This window comes from Dermacentor albipictus, chromosome 2 (assembly GCF_038994185.2).
Source record: "Dermacentor albipictus isolate Rhodes 1998 colony chromosome 2, USDA_Dalb.pri_finalv2, whole genome shotgun sequence".
Lineage (NCBI taxonomy): Eukaryota > Metazoa > Arthropoda > Arachnida > Ixodida > Ixodidae > Dermacentor > Dermacentor albipictus.
In genome coordinates, this window is record NC_091822.1 from 133,923,403 (window position 1) to 133,942,079 (window position 18,677).

At 46.9% G+C, this 18,677-nt stretch overlaps 1 protein-coding gene across 1 annotated transcript in view; it reads left to right on the forward strand.

Annotated features, from left to right (window-relative positions):
* LOC135917972 (streptococcal hemagglutinin-like) overlaps positions 1–18,677 on the forward strand; it is a 434,329-nt gene that overhangs the window by 99,177 nt on the left and 316,475 nt on the right. The window contains exon 2 of the mRNA XM_065451626.1: positions 5,435–5,513. The gene's annotated coding sequence lies outside the window, so the exon portion shown is untranslated. The remainder of the gene's footprint in view (positions 1–5,434; positions 5,514–18,677) is intronic.

The window sequence follows — 18,677 nt, forward strand, 5'->3', positions numbered from 1 at the left end:
CCACTTCAGTGCAGAAGGTGTCAAAGAATTGGACATGTGAGTGCTGTCTGCCGAAATACAACGATATGCCCACGATGTTCCGAACATCACGACACCGACACTTGCCGTGCAACAGAGCTCAAGTGCCCAAATTGTCAAGGATCGCACGCTGCGTCCTCAAAAGACTGTCCACGCCTAAAGAAAGAGCAGAAAATCTTGAGAAAAATGGCCAGAGACGGATCGTCACACAGAGATGCTTCTGAAGCGATAAGGCGACATCGCTCCCGGAAACGAAAGTCCATGAAACCCTCTTCCGGTTCAAGGGAAATGTCTCGTCCGGCAACGCCACCTCCTGTTCCATCTGTCTCGAGTAAGAGCACGAATGTCAACGAAAGAAGTGGCCATGCTTCATCAAGTGATGCGTGGCCGGCACTGCCGAGAACATGCCACGCGCCAGAGCCACAGCAAATGACTCGCCATTTACAGTCAAATGTCACTACAGTTGACCAAATGCAAGACAAGGACTCACAAGTGATTGCCATGCTCAAATCGATCACGAATGTCATGCGTCTGCTACTGACGAACATGGACACTCCAGCTGCTCGTAGCGCACTGCAAGTATTGGACGCGCTGACTCCAGTACTTGAAAGCATCGCATAGCACCATGGCCCGCCCCTCGCTGCCCTTCCACAAGGAAGTCAAGAAAGCATCTTTACTGCAGTGGAATGCCCGTGGTCTCAAATCAAGAATTTCAGATTTTAGACATTTTGTCTTCGAAAACCGTTTTCCCATCCTTGTAATTTGCGAACCGAACGTGCAGAATGTTATACGTATTTCTGGCTATGAAGCATTCATGTCCTCTACCTGTGGTGATGTAAGCAAGGTAATTGTATATATTAGAAGTGATCTGACTTACGTGTTGCACCCAGTTCCGCCTCACGACGACAACCAGTACGTTTGTTTAATCGTGAAATCGGATAAGCTTACGTTCACGCTCGTTGCTGTGTACATTGCTCCTTCAAGTGGCTTCGACTCTAAACGACTACACGACGTGCTATCAGCGACACCCGGCCCTACGATTCTCACAGGAGATTTTAATGCTCACCATCCGCTTTGGGGGAGCCTGAAGATGGACTCAAGGGGAAGGCGAATAGCATCCTTTGCCACACAGCACGACCTTTACTGCCTCAACGATGGTAGTCCGACATATTTACGCGGGCCTACCTACAGCAGCTGCCTAGACTTGACCCTGGTTTCTCGGCTTCTTGAAAGAAACGTGCAATGGTTTACAGACATTGAAACACATGGAAGCGACCATATTCCGACGTACCTGAAGATCAAGGGACTATCGAAATGCTCCTCCATGACGCTCCGGCGAATTGACTGGTCGGCGTTTCGGTCGCACATGGAGGGAGTATGTCAGCAAGGGAACCCTTCAAGTCCGGAACACGAAATTCAAAAAGCCATGCAAGAGGCTACGCGTAGTTTCCAGCCTTTCCCGAAATATGCAGAATTTGAAGCAGAACTGCAGCGACTACGAGCAATTCGCCGGCGGGCTGAACGAAGATACAGGAGAACTAAATCCATCCATGATCTCCGAGAGGCAAGGCGGATGCAAAAGAAGATTCAACGTCGCATCGATGCACTACAATCTCAAAGATGGAAACGTTTCTGTGAGTCCTTGGATCCACGTCAGCGATTATCTCAAATATGGAGAACCGTGCGTGGGCTTCGCGTATCACCACAACAGCGTGTCCCTTTCAAAGCCCTCGCTTTGCACCAAGGTCGCAGCGAAATTGACATTGCTGAAGAATTTTGCTCAAGACTTTCCAGCTTGCAGTTCCAACGCGCAATTACACCATGTGCTACTCCTGTGCCACGGGATTCCCGCATGGATGTAATTTTTTCGCTGGAGGAGCTTGAAGCGGCACTGGCGACTTGCAGGCGTTCTTCGTCACCTGGCCCGGACGGGGTTACCTATGCGGCGCTCGCCAATCTTGGGCAGACAGCACGACTCATGCTACTAAACCATTACAACGAGTCTTGGCGCAACGGTTTGGTTCCACGTGACTGGAAATGCAGCCGCTTGGTTCCACTTCTCAAACCTGGCAAATCACCGTTAAACTTGTCATCGTACCGCCCCATCGCTCTGGCCAGCTGCATAGGGAAAATAATGGAACGAATGATTTTGACTCGCCTGGAATGGTACCTGGAAAGTTACAACGTGTACCCAGATGCTATGGCTGGCTTCCGGCGTGGGCGCTCATCCATAGATAATGTCATCGATTTGGTTACATTCGTTCAGCATCAAAAACGCCGGAAACGACTCACTGCTGCATTATTCCTAGACATAAAAGGCGCCTATGATAATATAGCACATTATGCCATTATAAATGCTCTTACTGAAGCCGGAATCGGTGGCCGCACTTTTCAGTGGCTGTGCAGTTATCTGACCGACAGGCATTTCTTCGTGATGACCGAGGATGGCGCCACGACTCAACACCAAACGTGCCGTGGAGTACCACAAGGCGGAGTGTTAAGCCCGACGCTTTTCAACCTAGTGCTCGTTGGCCTAGTCCGATCCTTGCCCAACACAGTTCAGGTATCAATATATGCCGACGATATCTGCATTTGGGCGTCTGCCGTAACACGGCTGCAGGTACGAGCACGGCTGCAAAAGGCAGCTACGATAGCATCTCTGTATTTGCGAAAACAGAACTTAGAGCTGTCTTCAGAGAAATGCTGCCTTGTTACATTCACTCGGAAGGAAATGAAGCGTTACAGTGTAAAGGTCAATGGGCAAGCAGTAGCAAATGCACGAAAACACCGCTTTTTAGGGGTAATTATTGACCGAGACCTATCATGGAGCCCGCATGTTTCATACCTGAAGAAGAGATTATTGACAATAATACATCTCCTCAAATTTCTCGGCGGAAAGTCATGGGGCACTTCGGTGCGGTCAATGCTGCAGCTGTATAACGCCTTGTTCCTCGGCTTCGCAAGATACAGCCTCCCTGTGATTGGCAACACCTGCAAAACAAACCTGCGTGTACTCCAGGGACTACAAGCTCAGGCCCTAAGGACGTGTCTCGGTCTTCCGAGGTGTGCGTCTACAGCGGCAACGATCGTCATAGCTCGAGATCACCCAATATCAACGTACTTGGCAACCGACGCTCTCAGGGCGCATATTCGGCACGTTGCCCGATTACCTTCTCACCATCTTGCCGCTCTACCCACAGAAAGGCCACACACAACTTTCAGTCGTTTAATTGATGCCAATCGCCCCGCATTGCCATCGAACTACATGCCTGCAGCAAGACCATCCTTACCTTTATGGTGCCTGCACAGACCTGACATACGCCTCACCATCCCAGGAATCATGAAGAAAGCCAACATGTCCTGGTTTGCCCTTAAGCAGGCCACGTTAGAACATTTACATGAGGTGCACAGTGGCCGCGTACACGTTTACACCGACGGTTCAGTTACATCTGCAAGCGCAGCTGCCGCTGTGCTGATACCAAGAAGATCCGTCAAGATACAGCTAAAGACGTCACATGTATCATCAACGACAGCTGCTGAACTCGTAGCCCTGCGTGCGGCTCTTCATTTTATTAAGGAGGAACCATCCCAGGCATAGTCAATCTTCTGTGATTCCAAGGCAGCCCTACAGAGTGTACTCTCAGCACTGCGCCATGGATCACATGAGCAGCTCGCCGCAGAGATCAGAGAAGTCCACCATCGACTAGTTGACGAAGGACACGATATAATATATCAGTGGTTGCCTAGTCACTGTGGCATACATGGCAATGATCGAGCAGACGCAGCTGCCCGATCTGCCCATGACGGCGTCAACTGCGTTGCCATTCCTCTTTCGAGAGCCGACGCAGCGAAAAAACTTGCCACACTTGCGCGTGAACTGACATTAGCCCAGTGGAATTCATCCGATTTCACAAGTGCACGCCTCCATACTCTGGACCCTAATTTACGGCTCCATATTCCGTCCGAGCTTCCACGACGTGACTGCACCCTTCTTATCCGTCTATGGCTTGGAGTAGCATTTTCAAATGCCTACTCTTTCCTTATCGGAATGGCCAACAGCCCACTGTGTGACTTCTGCGGGTGCAACGAAACGATCGAGCATCTTCTTTGTCAGTGCTCTCGTTTTAACCTACAAAGAACTGTCCTCTCAGCCACCTTAGACAAACTGGACAAGCGCCCAATGACAGAAGACAAGATCCTTGGAACCTGGCCTACGCGAACATCAGCGCGATCCGCTATGAAGGCGCTGCTGCGATACTTGAAAGACACGGGACTTTCTGACAAATTGTGACAGTACACTGTGTGGCGCAGGACTGTACGGTGACACTGCGTAAGACTAGGAATGCCTTTGCGGGTTGCGTGACAGTGCCCACTGAAATAGTTCGTGTGTACGTGCGTGTGTGTGCTTAGGTTTTTTTTCCCCTTTTTTTATCCTTCTTTCTTTCTTTCTCACCTATTGCATCCCCTTTCCCTTCCCCCAGAACAGGGTAGCCAACCGGAGATAATCTCTGGTTAACCTCCCTGTCTTTCCTTTGCCTTTCTCTCTCTCTCTCTCTTGTAATGTCCGCTCATATTATGCACTTATTTTTGTGTGGCCTCTAATAACATGCACTGAATTTACAAGTGCTACGCCCTTGTAATGTACCTACGGAATGTACGTTGCCACATTGTGAAGTACCACGCCGCAGCTTGTACATACATGCGTTTCTCGTGTATAACGCATAACACAAAGCAGGTAGTAGGTTAAGAATATTGTCTGTGGAACCAGCTTCCTCACATTTACGCCATCGCACTGGGTACGCTGCTACAGCAATGCTAGCCATCGTGCCATAAGTGAAAGCGTGTCCGCTCTTCACAGCTTCCCTGGCCGACGTCTGAAACCTTAGTCCAAAAGAGCTCAAGCACTTGAAACTGTTACGAAAAAATGAACAAGCTTTGAATGTTTCAAAGACGCCCCATTCGTTCCCGCTTTCCCACTAAAAGCGACATACCGCTTGTAGTGTTGCAAGTAATTGGCCAAGCAGCGCGTGTAGCCCTATAGAGGCGCTAAGCGCACTGTCTGCGTCACGAAAATGATATAATAGGGACGGCGTTGTTAGTGTGGGCATCTATATGGTTCGCCGCCTCCTATGTTCGAAAAAAAATGTATAGATTCTCCACTTGTGTGCAAAATGGCGGAGAAGTTAATAGCCCGGTTAAAAAAAAAACGGTAACTCGCAGGCCGGAGCAACAGAGCTAAGGTATTAATTAAAGAATGCACTGTGGACCTCCCGCGGCTGCTGACGGGCTTGCACAGAACGCTGCGAAGGCTACCTGCGCGTAGCAGTCATATTTCGAAGCTTGCGGTGGAATGAAACACATAGAAGCTATAGAAAGATAGGCGGCAAAAAGGTCATGGAGTTCTCGTTTTATGCAGGTCTTCTATTGCGGGTGAAAAGGTCATCCGTGATTTCATGCGTCGGAAGTCCTAGCTGTCTGCTCCGTTCGTGTTCCTGGTGAGTATATTTCTTTACACTACTCTTGCGGTTCACAATACGTTCTTATTCTTCGATTGAGTCCTTGTTTGTTTGTGTGCGTGCTTGTTCTTCGTTCCTTTGTTGACGAGCTTAATTCTATCTGGGTTTTAATTTCTCTGAGAGCACTGAGGCTGCATGCGATGACATCACTAAACTAACCGTGTTAACTTACGGAAAGAAAAATACAAGAACGCTTGACTTGTCGACTTTTTCGTGCCTTTTACATCACTGGCCCGATGCTTAACGAAAATACGATAAGAAAAGGATTCGCGTTTTCAGCTTTCTATATATAGCCATCAGGGGCCGAATTCGCAAGGTTTTTCGTTCGTAAGTGCTGTTTATCGGTGGCTGATCGCCTCCGCTAATGATATGTCCCAAATGACTATTGGCCGGCACGAACGCTTTTAGCGTAAGAACGTTCTTGTGAATATGAGCCCACGTTAATTGAACACACTTTTCGTTATTGTTGTTTTTTACTATTATTATCCTAGGTTATTTGAACGCAACACTTGAACACACACGAAGTACAGAAGGCTGAGAAATACCTGGTGGTCGCATCTACAGATATTATTCAGAGTCGGACCTGAGCTGCTTTTGGGGCGTGAAACTCCAAATACACGCACGCATTAAAGCACACGGCAACCCCGGCCATTCTTATAGCCGGCTCATTATTGTGGCACGTGACACTCAATTCGAGGCCGCCTTCGATGAAATCGCGAATTTTGTTATTGCTACACAGGGTGAACCGTTGCTTGACGTCTTTCTCTTTTTCTTCTCCTTTCTTCCGTGGGCCGTCGTGCCCTCTAAACATATCCATTATACCCGCTTTTTGTTTTCCAGTTTAAGTTCACCATTGTTTCACCAAGCAGTGAGTGCGTTGCAGATAATAGACAGGCCAAGGTACCAAAGTCAGAAATCGCGATGTCATTCTTGGTTATTGACATAAATGGAAAAAAATAACAAAAAGCCGTGAACTACGAAGAACAGTGTAGCAGAAAAAAAAAGAAATCAGAGAAGAAACGCTATCGCGTAATGTATATTGTAAGGAACATGCACGAGCTGCGAAGTCAAACTTTACTGCTATAATTACGAACAATAATTACGGCAAGCACAATGCGTACGAATATCAGAATATATAACAACGAGGTGTGTAAACGTAGTTGTAGCGGTAATGAGGCGTCAGTGTGTGTTTAAATGTATAAAGAGATGAGGATGATGTACATCATCCTCATCTATTCATCATCATCATATATGCTGATCATGATGAATATGGCTAAACTATTGTGCAGTTTTAGATCAACAGATGAAGGTGACAATTTTTCATAATTATGAAAAGTTTTACCATCTGTCTATAAGTAAATTATACAGAGAAAAAAGGAATGACAGATAATATCAGGACATGTTCGCCACAGAAAAGATGCTATTTCGGCGAAGTTATAACATAGTAGGGTTGAAGGGGAAACCGCTGTGAGTAATCTTGCTTGTTACTATTTGATATCGAAAAATGTTGTAGCTGTGGTTTACAGCAATACCTCAATATTGCAGCAGCAAGTAATAGAACTGGAGAGAGCAGCGACCTCACTGGGGAGTTGTGGAGGAAGGCTAGTGATGAATAGAAGTGAACAACGCACTTAGGTTCCGGCTAAGATGGTTTGAATATAAGAAGTTGCATGGGGGAGAAGCGGTAAAGAAGAAGAAGAAGAGAGAGAAAAGGATACATAGAAAGGCAGGTAGGTTAAACTGAGGTAGTTCCGGTTGGCTACCCTGCACGGGTGAAGGGTTAAAGGAGATAACAAGAGAAACGGAGTGGAAGGAGGAGATAGAGAGAAAGAGAGACGAGCACTTACAAAGCACGTACACTGTAGAGCTGTAGGGGGCGGAATAAGAAATAGAAACAAGAAAATAGGGCGATTCTAGTGTCTGATGGAACAGGCTCTTGATTTAAGCTGCAAGTTTTGTTTTGTTTTCTCGTTTTTTAGTAGATATTAATCTCAACAGTTTTTAAAATTTTTCAACAACACTATTGCGAGTTTGTAACCTCGCAGCGAAAACAGATGTATCCTTTCTACAAGCAGCACCTGCTGGAGCAGACAAATATGACACGTTTCACGCCGAGATATTGCAAGCACCAATTGTAGCATATTGCATTGTAGCACCAATTGCATATTGTAGCACCAATTCCAAACGCTTATGCTATATACGTACGTTGAGTTAACTTTTACACGTAAACCGTACCTTTATTGCCTCCATTTTCTTCGTTTCGCCACTGTGTCAGAGGCAGTTTAATCGAGGCATGCAATCTTGTTGCCAATTAAGGCATACATGTCTAACTTTTTTCGGATATTTTGAAAATTCAGTCTTTTTGTATATTACTGATTGCTTCTATGACTTAATACGCTTCTTATACTACACACCATAGAACTTCGCGTCTGCTTTCCATGCAACGAACTTATACCAGTTCACCGCTTGGAATAAAGAGTCATAATTACAGAATTTGCTTCTCACTTTTCATCCAAAACCTCAGTTGAGTATAGCGCTGAAGCGTTCTGCTTTGTATCCTAATACTAAATGCTTTTTACATGAATTCTCGGCTCTTTAACTTTGTACTGTAGCTGTCTGTAGCCGTTTGTACTGTACCCATCACTTGCAATACCACGTATTGCAAGTGATGGGTTAATGTTCTAACTAGGCTTTCGCATAGAAAATTTGCTTTCTTATATATCCGGGGCCCCCAACTTATACGCACCGAAATAGAAAATTTGCTTTCTAATATATATGGGGCCCCCAACTTATACGCACCGAAAAAAAAAAAGTGGATCCTTTTACTCCGTAAAAGAAAAAAAGAAAGGAAAACGAGCACTTACTTTTTGCAGTTGAGTTAAGGCAGCCGCCTTAACTCAGCCAGTAAATTTGTTGTCGATTGCATTTAGTTAGTACTTACAATTGTCTAGCGTACTGCCCTGACCGACAAGGTGTAAATAAATAATTTGGAGACAATTGTATGATAGGTGACACAAGAATATGTTCAGTAAGACACTTCTCCCGCGTTCATTTTTTTTTTCTTTTTGTGGCTGAACACGAAAGCCCGTGAAACACAGAAATCACGAAAACTCTACCTTGCTTTAAGCATCCAAGTTCTATGTGGTGTTTATAATTGTCTAAAGCTTCTTTCACACCTAGATTATAACGACAAAAAAAATTATGGGTTTTACGTGCCAAAACTACTTTCTGATTATGAGGCACGCCGTAGTGGAGGACTCCGGAAATTTCGACCACCTGGGGTTCTTTAACGTGCACCTAAATCTAAGTGCACGGGTGTTTTCGCATTTCGCCCCCATCGAAATGCGGCCGCCATGGCCGGGATTCGATCCCGCGACCTCGTGCTCAGCAGCCCAACACCACAGCCACGAGCAACCACGGCGGGTGGATTATAACGACAGTAGATTATGAAATATAATTATTAGTTGACATATTCGAATCAACAATAATATCACTGGTGGCTGCTCAACTTGTCTATGAACAATATATTTTGCACGAGGACTTGAGTTGGCTGGTGTTTACTTAAGAGGAAGCTTTAGCTCGGGCCCAACTTCGACGCGGCCTATTCAAATACATGTAAAACGCAAAAACGGACAGACGGAAAAAAACATTAAGGAGCAAAGGACCTGCGAGGTTGCCAGCCCGGGCTCAGGCCACCCGGGCATTATGTGCGATTAGGCATAGCCTTTCCACCGCTGCCAAGGCCCGCTGTATAGCCCATAGTTGGTCGTGTAGTTCCGAGCTAGTCAGAGCACTTAGCCATTGTTCCTCGAGAAGGTCCGGTTCTATGCTGTCCTCTACATATATGGATATTATCTGTGTGCACTTCCATAAGATGTGCGCCATGTCTGCGTGTTCGTGCTTGCAGAGCTTGCAGCTCGCGTCTGGGTATTGTGTTGAATTTACTCTTAAAATGTACTGGGTTTCGGAACGTTCTGGTTTGCAACCTTCTCCAATCTGTTTCTTGAGATCTGTCGAGTTGTTTGTGGGGTTGTGGGTATGCTTCTCTTTGTTTCGTATAGTGTCAGTATGTCGTGGTACGTGACCAATCTGTCCCTGTCGTCTTTTATCGCTACTTCGTCGGGGTCGCCTCCTCCGTGTTCTCCATCGCCTCCGCCGCAATCCTTCCCCCTTCCCCGGGGGTTGCGGGGTGTTGGGCTGTCACTGTCCGTGCCGCGGCGGGTTATTTCTCGCGCGTCTTGGTGGGCATTCTCGTTGAGGTTGGGAGGGCCATTCGTGGTTACTTCTCCCATATGTGCCGGGATTCATTTGAGGTATTTAGGACGCAAAAACGTTTTTCTGAGATAACCCCTGGACCGATGTTAATGAAATTTGTTGCATTTGAGAGATAAAGTTAAATTATAGTGACTGCATGTTGGAAGCGGAATTTCGATTTAGGGCTTGAATTGTTTAAAAATGATTTTAAGAAATTCGAAAGTTTGAAAAAATTGAAGCAGAAAGTTTACAGATTAATAGCTCTGCATCAAGAACAGATATCGCGGTTCTGTAAACAGCACCCATAAGATCATTCGAAGCGGACAAATTCAATTTGTCATGTTATACCTTACGTGAATTTGTTACGTTGTGTACGAGGGTTCAGCAAAATCTATATTTCCTTATTATTGAATTTCTTTAAATGCATATGTAACGTATAAATTTTGTCCGCTTTAGATGTACTATCAGACGCAATTCACATAAGTGTGATATCGTTTCTCATTGCTGAGTTACAGACTTGTAAACATGACAGTTTCGTTTTTTGAAAATTTTCGGTATCTGCCAATTTTTAATAAAAAATTGACGACCTAAATAAAAATTCAGAACCAACAGACACTATTTCTAAGTATTATTTTTTTTTTAATGCAACAAAACTCGTCAAATTTGGTGCAGTGATTGCCGAGAAAAACGAATTTTCCTTTTACACGCATTTAGATAGGAGCACCTGAGCTAAAGGTTCCTCTTAACGACATATTGTAGCACGAAGACACGATCACAAACGAGACAGACATCACTTGCACTACAAACAGGTTTATTATAGTTGTTGTAATTAGTGCGGTTCTGAGTAGCGCCTGTGAGGTGCATGTCTGGGTTTCCTTTGTAATTGTAGCTTCGCGCTACAATATGTCCTTATGCGAACCATATGTATACACTTGGCTGTGCTCGATAAATACGATAATACCTTTTTTTTTTTTCTTAGAGGTTTGCGTGATGCGTGTTCCAAACATACCGCGCACAATTAATTAAATTACTGGGTTTTACGTGCCAAAACCACTTTCTGATTATGAGGCACGCCGTAGTGGAGGACTCCGGAAATTTAGACCACCTGGGGTTCTTTAACGTGCACCTAAATCTAAGCACACGGGTGTTTTCGCATTTCGCCCCCATCGAAATGCGGCCGCCATGGCTGAGATTCGATCCCGCGACCTCGTGCTCAGCAGCCCAACACCATAGCTACTGAGCAACCTCGGCGGGTGCCGTGCACAATGCGTGTGAAGCAATTTCCGTTCTCCGCGACAGTGTTGAATGGCGAACGAGGTATCTGTCTATAAGACAAACATGCTCCCTCATATTCAATAAGGTCACCTCTGGGATCCAGATCGCAGTTAATTTATTCCGCTCTCGCGCTCTCCGTGACGTAACTCCGACGCTCGCGACGGGGTTCGATTATCCGCTCATTATGCGGAGGCTTACGTCGTTCCGCGTTGTCGTGCGCGCGCCGTTCGACGAGGCATTGGTGCGCTTCGCCAATACGTCCGGATGGAGCGACAGCATACCGGTGGGGGCGAGAGAGAGAGAGAGAGAGAGAAAGCAAGGGTAGGAAAGGCAGGGAGGTCAACCAGAACAGCATCCGGTTTGCTACCCTACACTGTGGGTGGAGGAAAGGGGAAAGGGGGTGGGAGCGAAACGATCGAGCCGTGAACGACCCGCGCAATCATACCAAAGCCACATACGAGCGCGGTACTTCGCGCACCGAACACCCGCCTGACTTTTTATTCCTTTCCATTTCTTCCTTTTCAATTTTTCCTTTTTTTTGTTTCTTTTCTTTTTTTTCTTTTTTTTTGACACGCGCACAGCGCATCGATTGGCCGGCTATAGCAGTCGCCGCGTTCACCCACATTGCCTAAACTATACAGTGCGAAGAGGACGAAATCGAAGAGCAAATATCTTCGGCGTTGCTTCGCTGTGACAATTTTTTTTTGAATTTTATAATATTGTCAGTCTTTCATTCTTTACGAAACATACGTCCGCTCAGCGACTGCACTTGCGCAAATCATTGCGCAAAGCCGCGACCTTGGCATTGGCGCTCGGGGGCTGCGTTGAGGACACACGAACACTATGCGTCGGGCTGTTCGAGTGCCGCTTGCGCAAAACATAAGAACGAGAGAAAAAAAAAAAAGCAATGCCGACGGGAGCTGCCGTTTCCCTTGTCTCTAACGCATAGCTTTACTCGGTCGTTCTTCGTTTCGTTTTGTTTCAGCGGAAAGGTACGTGTTTCAGCGGAAAGAGAGCCGTTTCGGTCGCTTGAGCGCGGCTGCAGTGTTTTAGTGCAAGAGCTTTTGTGCGTCTTTTTTACGGCGTTAGCCGTATCTTTTGAAATACTAGACTGTGGGGCCTATTGCGGTTTCGCGAGTTTCGACAGATCAGATACAGTTCAACCGATACAAAAGAAAAAAAGAAAGGAAACGCGCGCTTCTACAGCACGTGTACGACCACTTATTAGCATAAATTGAAACGCGAACGACATGGTAACGACTCGGACGGGTCGCCGCGTTGCCATGTTTGCCTGCATTTGAAGCAGCGCGGGGCATAATTTCGTCTCCGAAACGTACATTTGGGACTACTGCGCGGTCAGAGAGTGGCTACAGAGCTATCATTACACATCCCACTTCCATGTAATAATGCGTTATCGGACATTCTGATACGTAATTTCAACTCTTCCTGTTTCATTTTAAGCCGATGGCGCGAGCTCAGCGTGCGATTCGTTACGAAAGAACCGCGCTGTGGCCTGCGTGAGCTCAACGTATCCTCACGAATGAGCGCGTATTCGAAAAAAAAAAGAGCATTCGAAATTAAACAGCGTGGCGAGCTAAGTGTATATAATCGCTTACGTCCGCGAATTAGAAATGACGAAGATAGGAGGCTGGTCACGTGGAATCCACGTGATTGCGTCGGCCAATGGCATGCCATAGAGTTCGCTGACGCCGGTCTAAAGTGCTCGCCGCCGTCTGCCTTTCGCCCAAGCTATATCGTGGAGGCATATGCGTAAATATCCTCGAATTGAACGTGCTTGAGCAACGTGTGCCGGGCTTAGGTGCACGTTAATGGACCTCGGCCAGCTGGTGAAAATTAATCCGGAGGGGCCCACTACGGCGTGCGTCATAATAAGATCGTGGTTTTGCCACGTATTACCTCAGAAGTTTATTAATTTAATAATCTGCCCCTACAGAAACATTCTGTTTGATACTGCAATAGTTTCATACATCTTCCCGGTAATTTCCATGAGGCTACCGTACGGAAAACATATGGAAACGTGGAAATGTACTCGGAACGCTTTAGTAGTCTTATGATAATAAGTTGAGACACACAAAGAAGACTAAGAATATTGACATTTCGTTTTTCCCGTCATCGTAAAAAAAAAAAAACTACTCCGTTTCTTTTTTTTTTTTTTTTACAAGTTCTCGTTTTTCTTGGGCAAGCGCTTAGCGACAGATATACGGTTGGCGTACTGCAGCTGTCGGAACCTAGTCTATACGAGAACAAAGTGACGCGCGAAGAAGGTTGGAGACCGGTAACGAGGCATTTAATTATTGGCGAATACTCGACGAGGGCGTTGCCCTCGGGGGCCTTGAAAAAAGCGGGCCGGAGGCAAGAGGGCGAAAAGCTCGCGAAAGTGCGCCGACACGGAAGAGGCCAGCCACCGCGCTCGGCTCCATTAGCCGACGAGAACGGTCGTCGACGTTGTTGTTGTTCCTTCCGCTCGACAGGCGGCGCTGCGTGGCCTCCGCACCGCTGCGGTTCGGAGGCCATTAAGTATTGCTGAGTGAAAGCGAGTGCGAAGAGGCGGGTACGTAGAAATGATGTGCCCCGTATAACAGAGAAGTCAACGGGCTCGCGCGCCGTCTTCGGAAGCTCTGTCATATATCATGCGTGCCTCACGTAACCTGCGGCAGAATCTAAAGATGTGCCCAGTGCCTCGCATGGCTGGACCGAACCAAGGTAATGTTGTTTGCCTTCGCTTGGGGCAAGTAACACGTTTCTTTTTGTAGTTCCCCTAAATACACGATTAGTTATTATAATAATTAAACAAGCGTTGAATATTATGTTCGGAGCAATAGGGTTAACGAGAAAAGTTAATGAGACACAGGCTTTAGGGCTTCTTTCAGCTTTTAGGCTTGGAAAAAGTTTTGATGTAGTGCTTATTGTCCAACAGAAAGCTGGAACGGGATTGTTTCAGGGTGGTCTTCAATTTTCGCGTTGGCACTTTTGCTCTGAATATACTGCTTAAGGAAGTTGATTAATAAATAATATAATAACGAATTAAGTAATTAGCTGGAATACGAAAGAAAGTAGTCTGACATGCTCCGAGCGACGCCAAACAACATTACGTTGGTTCTGTCCAGCTACGGGCCGCTCCAAGTCACCTAAGCACTTCTTGTGAGTTGTGAATGCGAAAGCGTTAATGTCCAGATGAATGTCGTTGAGCACTCCTTCGAGTTTTCCGCTACGAGTACTGTAGCATTACGCAACGTGCTTTCCGAGCCAGCAAGCAATATACCAGCTTGCGGTTCTAGCGCCACATGCCACCGAGGTCCTGCGCGACGAGCGACCGAGGAAGCAGCCCCGCCCGCCAAGGCTGGCAGGCGCGCGAAGCAGATAAGCCCACTGGAGGTGAGAGAGGGAGAGAGAGAGATACAGACCGCGCGCCAGCTTCCGTGAGCAAGCGGGATGGTGACGTGGCGTCGCAGCGATGCCTTCGCCCCTCACGCAACAGCTGGCGCGCTAACGTGGCAGCAGGTATCTCCTCTCGCCCGCGCTGTTACGTCCAAGTGCGCTCGCGACGTGGCATCGCAGCCAATGAAAAACTTGGGTGCTGTATCGCTGGTCCAGACGACAGACGCCGGCTTTTTCACTCAGTGGGCCATTTTACGCTTTCGTATTAACCCTTTGAGGGTCGATTTTTTTCGCCACATGCGACCACTTAGGGTCGATTTTTTTTATTGCACATTTAAATTCTTCAGAGGGAGCTATTTCGAAAAAAAATTACTGTAATTTTTCTAGGGTGACCGTAAAGTGAGAAAAAAATGTTTGGCGTTGGCATATATGGACTGTTTATTCATGAAAAACAATAAAAAATAGCAAGTAAAGTTATAAGATTTTAAAAAAATTGGCGCATTGTTATACACAATGTGCACACGAGAAAAATACACAAGAAGAATGCGCACACGAAAATTTTTTGCAAGTCTCAAATGTTCCTTTTGCACTAATACTTCTTCAGCGTGTGGTAGTTCTTGAAGCACGGCTCCACGCAGTGCGGTTTGTTGCACTCAGCGCGCATGTACCTTGTGTCCTCGCGATATTTTTGCTGCCGAGTGGTGTTGGCGCAGACATGGCACCTCCTCTGGGTACTGCTTCCCTGAGCAGACGTGGGAGGCAACTTTGGAATAAAGGGCCAAAAAAGGAAACGCATGCACGGCGGCATCCTTCGTATGCGGACCTCTGTGAGCAGCAACCGAGCGGGTAACAGGCGGCCACCTTTTGAGTGACAAGAACGAGATAGCCATCAGTTTTGCGAGCAAAAGAAGCCGAAACCGCGTGCGGAACAAAACCGAAACTAACCGCCGCGCGCCCGCGAGCGCGCCAATGCGCGAGCGGTAGCAGACGCGCCGGAGCAAGAAAAAACTATAGAACGAAAACTGAAAGAGAGAGACGCGAGAAAAAAATTTCATGTATTCCCACATAGTAGCACCACATGCCAGGCAAGAAAAAGTTAGGAAATTAGCGCGCGTTTTAAACGTACAGACGGCGCCGTAAATATACGGCATCGACCATTTTCGGACCTGTTCGCGGCGCCGTATATTTACGGCATCGACCCTCAATGGGTTAAAGGAACAGTGTTCGACTCAAATTCTGCCCCCCGCACTATGCTCGGATACAGAGTTTGCCGTGCTCCTAGTGATAAGGTCATTTCAAGTACTGACAGGGTCATTTAATGCATTTGTATCTGCTTACGGACAGACCATAGGTCGTCTGCGCAGAAGGTTAAAAACAACTTGTTCTTATCTATGGATAAAAACGCTTCGTTTTTAATCTGATGTGCTTTGCAATTGCCGTTCATCTATATATGGAGTCTGAAAATCAATTGTGCTTCCTGTGGAATTATTAAATATTAAACTTTTCTTGGTCACGATTACCGCTTTGTCACGCCACGTTGTTAACCAGGTTTCGCATCCAAGGTGGAGGGTATCGGTGTTATGACTTCATTCATGATGGCATGATGATCAGTCTTTTCAAGTTTCCATGAACGAACACGTCGACAGCCATCAAAACCCGTCTCAGATGTACCTCAGTGAAACAACCACAAAACAGCGAATGACGCCTCTCATTCTACAATATACGTATAATTGTATATACAGCGGACAAAAATGTCATGTCTAAATGTGCTGGCTGATTTCACCTTCGAGTGCTTACTCTGGTATAGCCGTAGAATGTCATGCCACAGAGCAATATGGCTGCGTTTCGGAAATAGTGGCGATTATCGGCATTCGTTGTGCGCCCCGTCGCAGAACTTTACGGATCACGGCATTTGCGCGAAAAGCTGAATTCCCGCGAAGCCTGCAGGCACATAGACACGCATCGACCCACGGGCGTTCTATATGCGCAGTAGTCCACAGCGTGTCCTACAACGTTATCGTTTGCGACTTGCACAGTAACGAACTAAATAAGAAGCGTCCTGCCATAACAGAGCAAACGTTCGCATTTGTGGCGTATAGAAGCCACGTCGCGCAAACTTTTTGTGGCCGAGTGCGCGTAATCGTAGGCGGCATATATATAATCCTCGTAATAAAGTTAACTTGCGCTCACACGAATTCTGAGGCGCCACCACAGCGCTCGCTCTCAAGCGACCCGCGGGCGAGCAATCTATATACGAGAAGGCGCAAGACACGCACGACTTCCTCGTCTCTCGCCCATAGGGAGGTTTCCGGAAGAGCTGCGCGGCACCGGGGCGGGCTGTTTCCGCTCGCGATTCCGGCATCGAGCGCTTGGTTCGCTTTGTCGGGGCGGTTTGCTTGGCCCACGTTGTGGCCGAGCTGCAGTGGAAGCAGCATCAGCAGCAGCAGGAGGCGCCGACGGGGAGCCCAGAAAGCTTGCGTACACGCCCTCTCTTTTCATCCGAGTCGTTCGCAACTCTTCGTTGACGTCGTTCACGTGGCAAACTGACCGCCCCCTGGTGAAAGCAATCCCATGGGGCAGAGGCCAACCCCGCGCAAGTGGTACAGAAACAGGCTGTGTCGAAACAGCCCGACGGTGCGCCGCGCCGTTTACGTTTGGGGTTCTGGCGACGCCCGTATGTGCTTAGTATAGTTAGCACACGCACGCGAGGCGGCAGTGGAGAGATCTTTAAAAATGTTCGTGTTATGTTTTCCTTCAGCCTTGTGCGCTTCGCATCCCGCGTCACGTGAAATAAACAGCCGTTGATTTATCGGAGGCACGGATGTGCTGTGTACGTATACATATGACGAAAAGGTCAAAATGAATGAAACCGGAACACATAGTTTTCGCATGACGTCATGGACGCAGCGTCTAACATTTAGTGCCTGAAAATGGCGGCCAGTGGTCAGAGCGCATATCACTGCTGCGCTCCATCCGCGTTATCAACGGGATTAGCCGGCCGTGAACGGTGGATGATAAGAGTGGCATAGAATCGAGCGGAAGGAATCGGTACGTCGTACCGGCGCTGCGTTTCTCGTTTACATAGTTCCTGTCTGTGCTATAGTGCCTCAACATGGCGGCCGCGATGACGTCGATGCAAGCCATCTATAGTACTGTTAATTTATGTCTCCCTTTGATATTGTTGCGTCTCCTGCCTTGGAGTTAACATATGTCATTTCCTCCTCCGCCTCCACTGAGTAGTATGTAGACGAACGTATGCAGCTTCAGTATGTTAAACGGGGTATAACTAGATGCTACGTGATTGGCAATATCTCGATTCATTAAGTATTGCCTTCACGGCCACTCGTCATTTCCATGTTCTTTGGAGACAAATTACGAGACACTTGCACTTTCAGATTTCTTGCAGCGCATACAGGTGGCACGCAAAGAAAAAATGCACATTTAACGGGCACTTTTGTAATCTATGCGAAGTGGAGCTTTAATGGAGCGGTTGATTAAATCTTTTAAGACTAAACGCGGCGCGTCCCATTGTATCTACATTTATCCTATAGACGTGTAACCTCACGCAATGCTTACGCTTACGCGCCAGAGATCGCAACTTCACTATTATGGAATCTTTATATTTATTCACTACACCGTTCACAAGTCATGCCGAAACGCGAATAACAAATCAGGCGAATGCACGGTGTGGGACGTATACGCAGCGATGTCACCAGGATGAAGGCGACGAGTGACCCTTGTGAAGAGAAGAACGGTGACGACAGATGCACGCACAGAGACGTACGACATGTATCAAATAACACTTAGGGATTATGTAGCTCTTATGTGACCGTGTGATATACACCTTCTGGAGTATTGTCCAAGTATGGTCGCGCACCCACTTTTACATAACGCTTTCGGGCAAAGAAGGCGTTGCTTTAAAAAATTCGCAGTTCCACCGGAACAGTGAAGCACCGATTGCGATAGCAAATTAGTAGACAGCTGTACGAAACAAGCATAGTAGTTTTATCGGCCGTATAAACTTGTAAACTTTCGCTTACTAAATAAATTAAGAATGCTAAAATATGTAAGCGTGACTCAGCAAGGACGTAGAAAGAAACAGACACACGGAGACAGCGCTTCTTTCTACGTTCATGTTCAGTCGCGCTCACACTTTCTATCATGGATTCAAACCAACTAGGCCGTCAACGTGTTTAAACTAAAATAACCAGCACA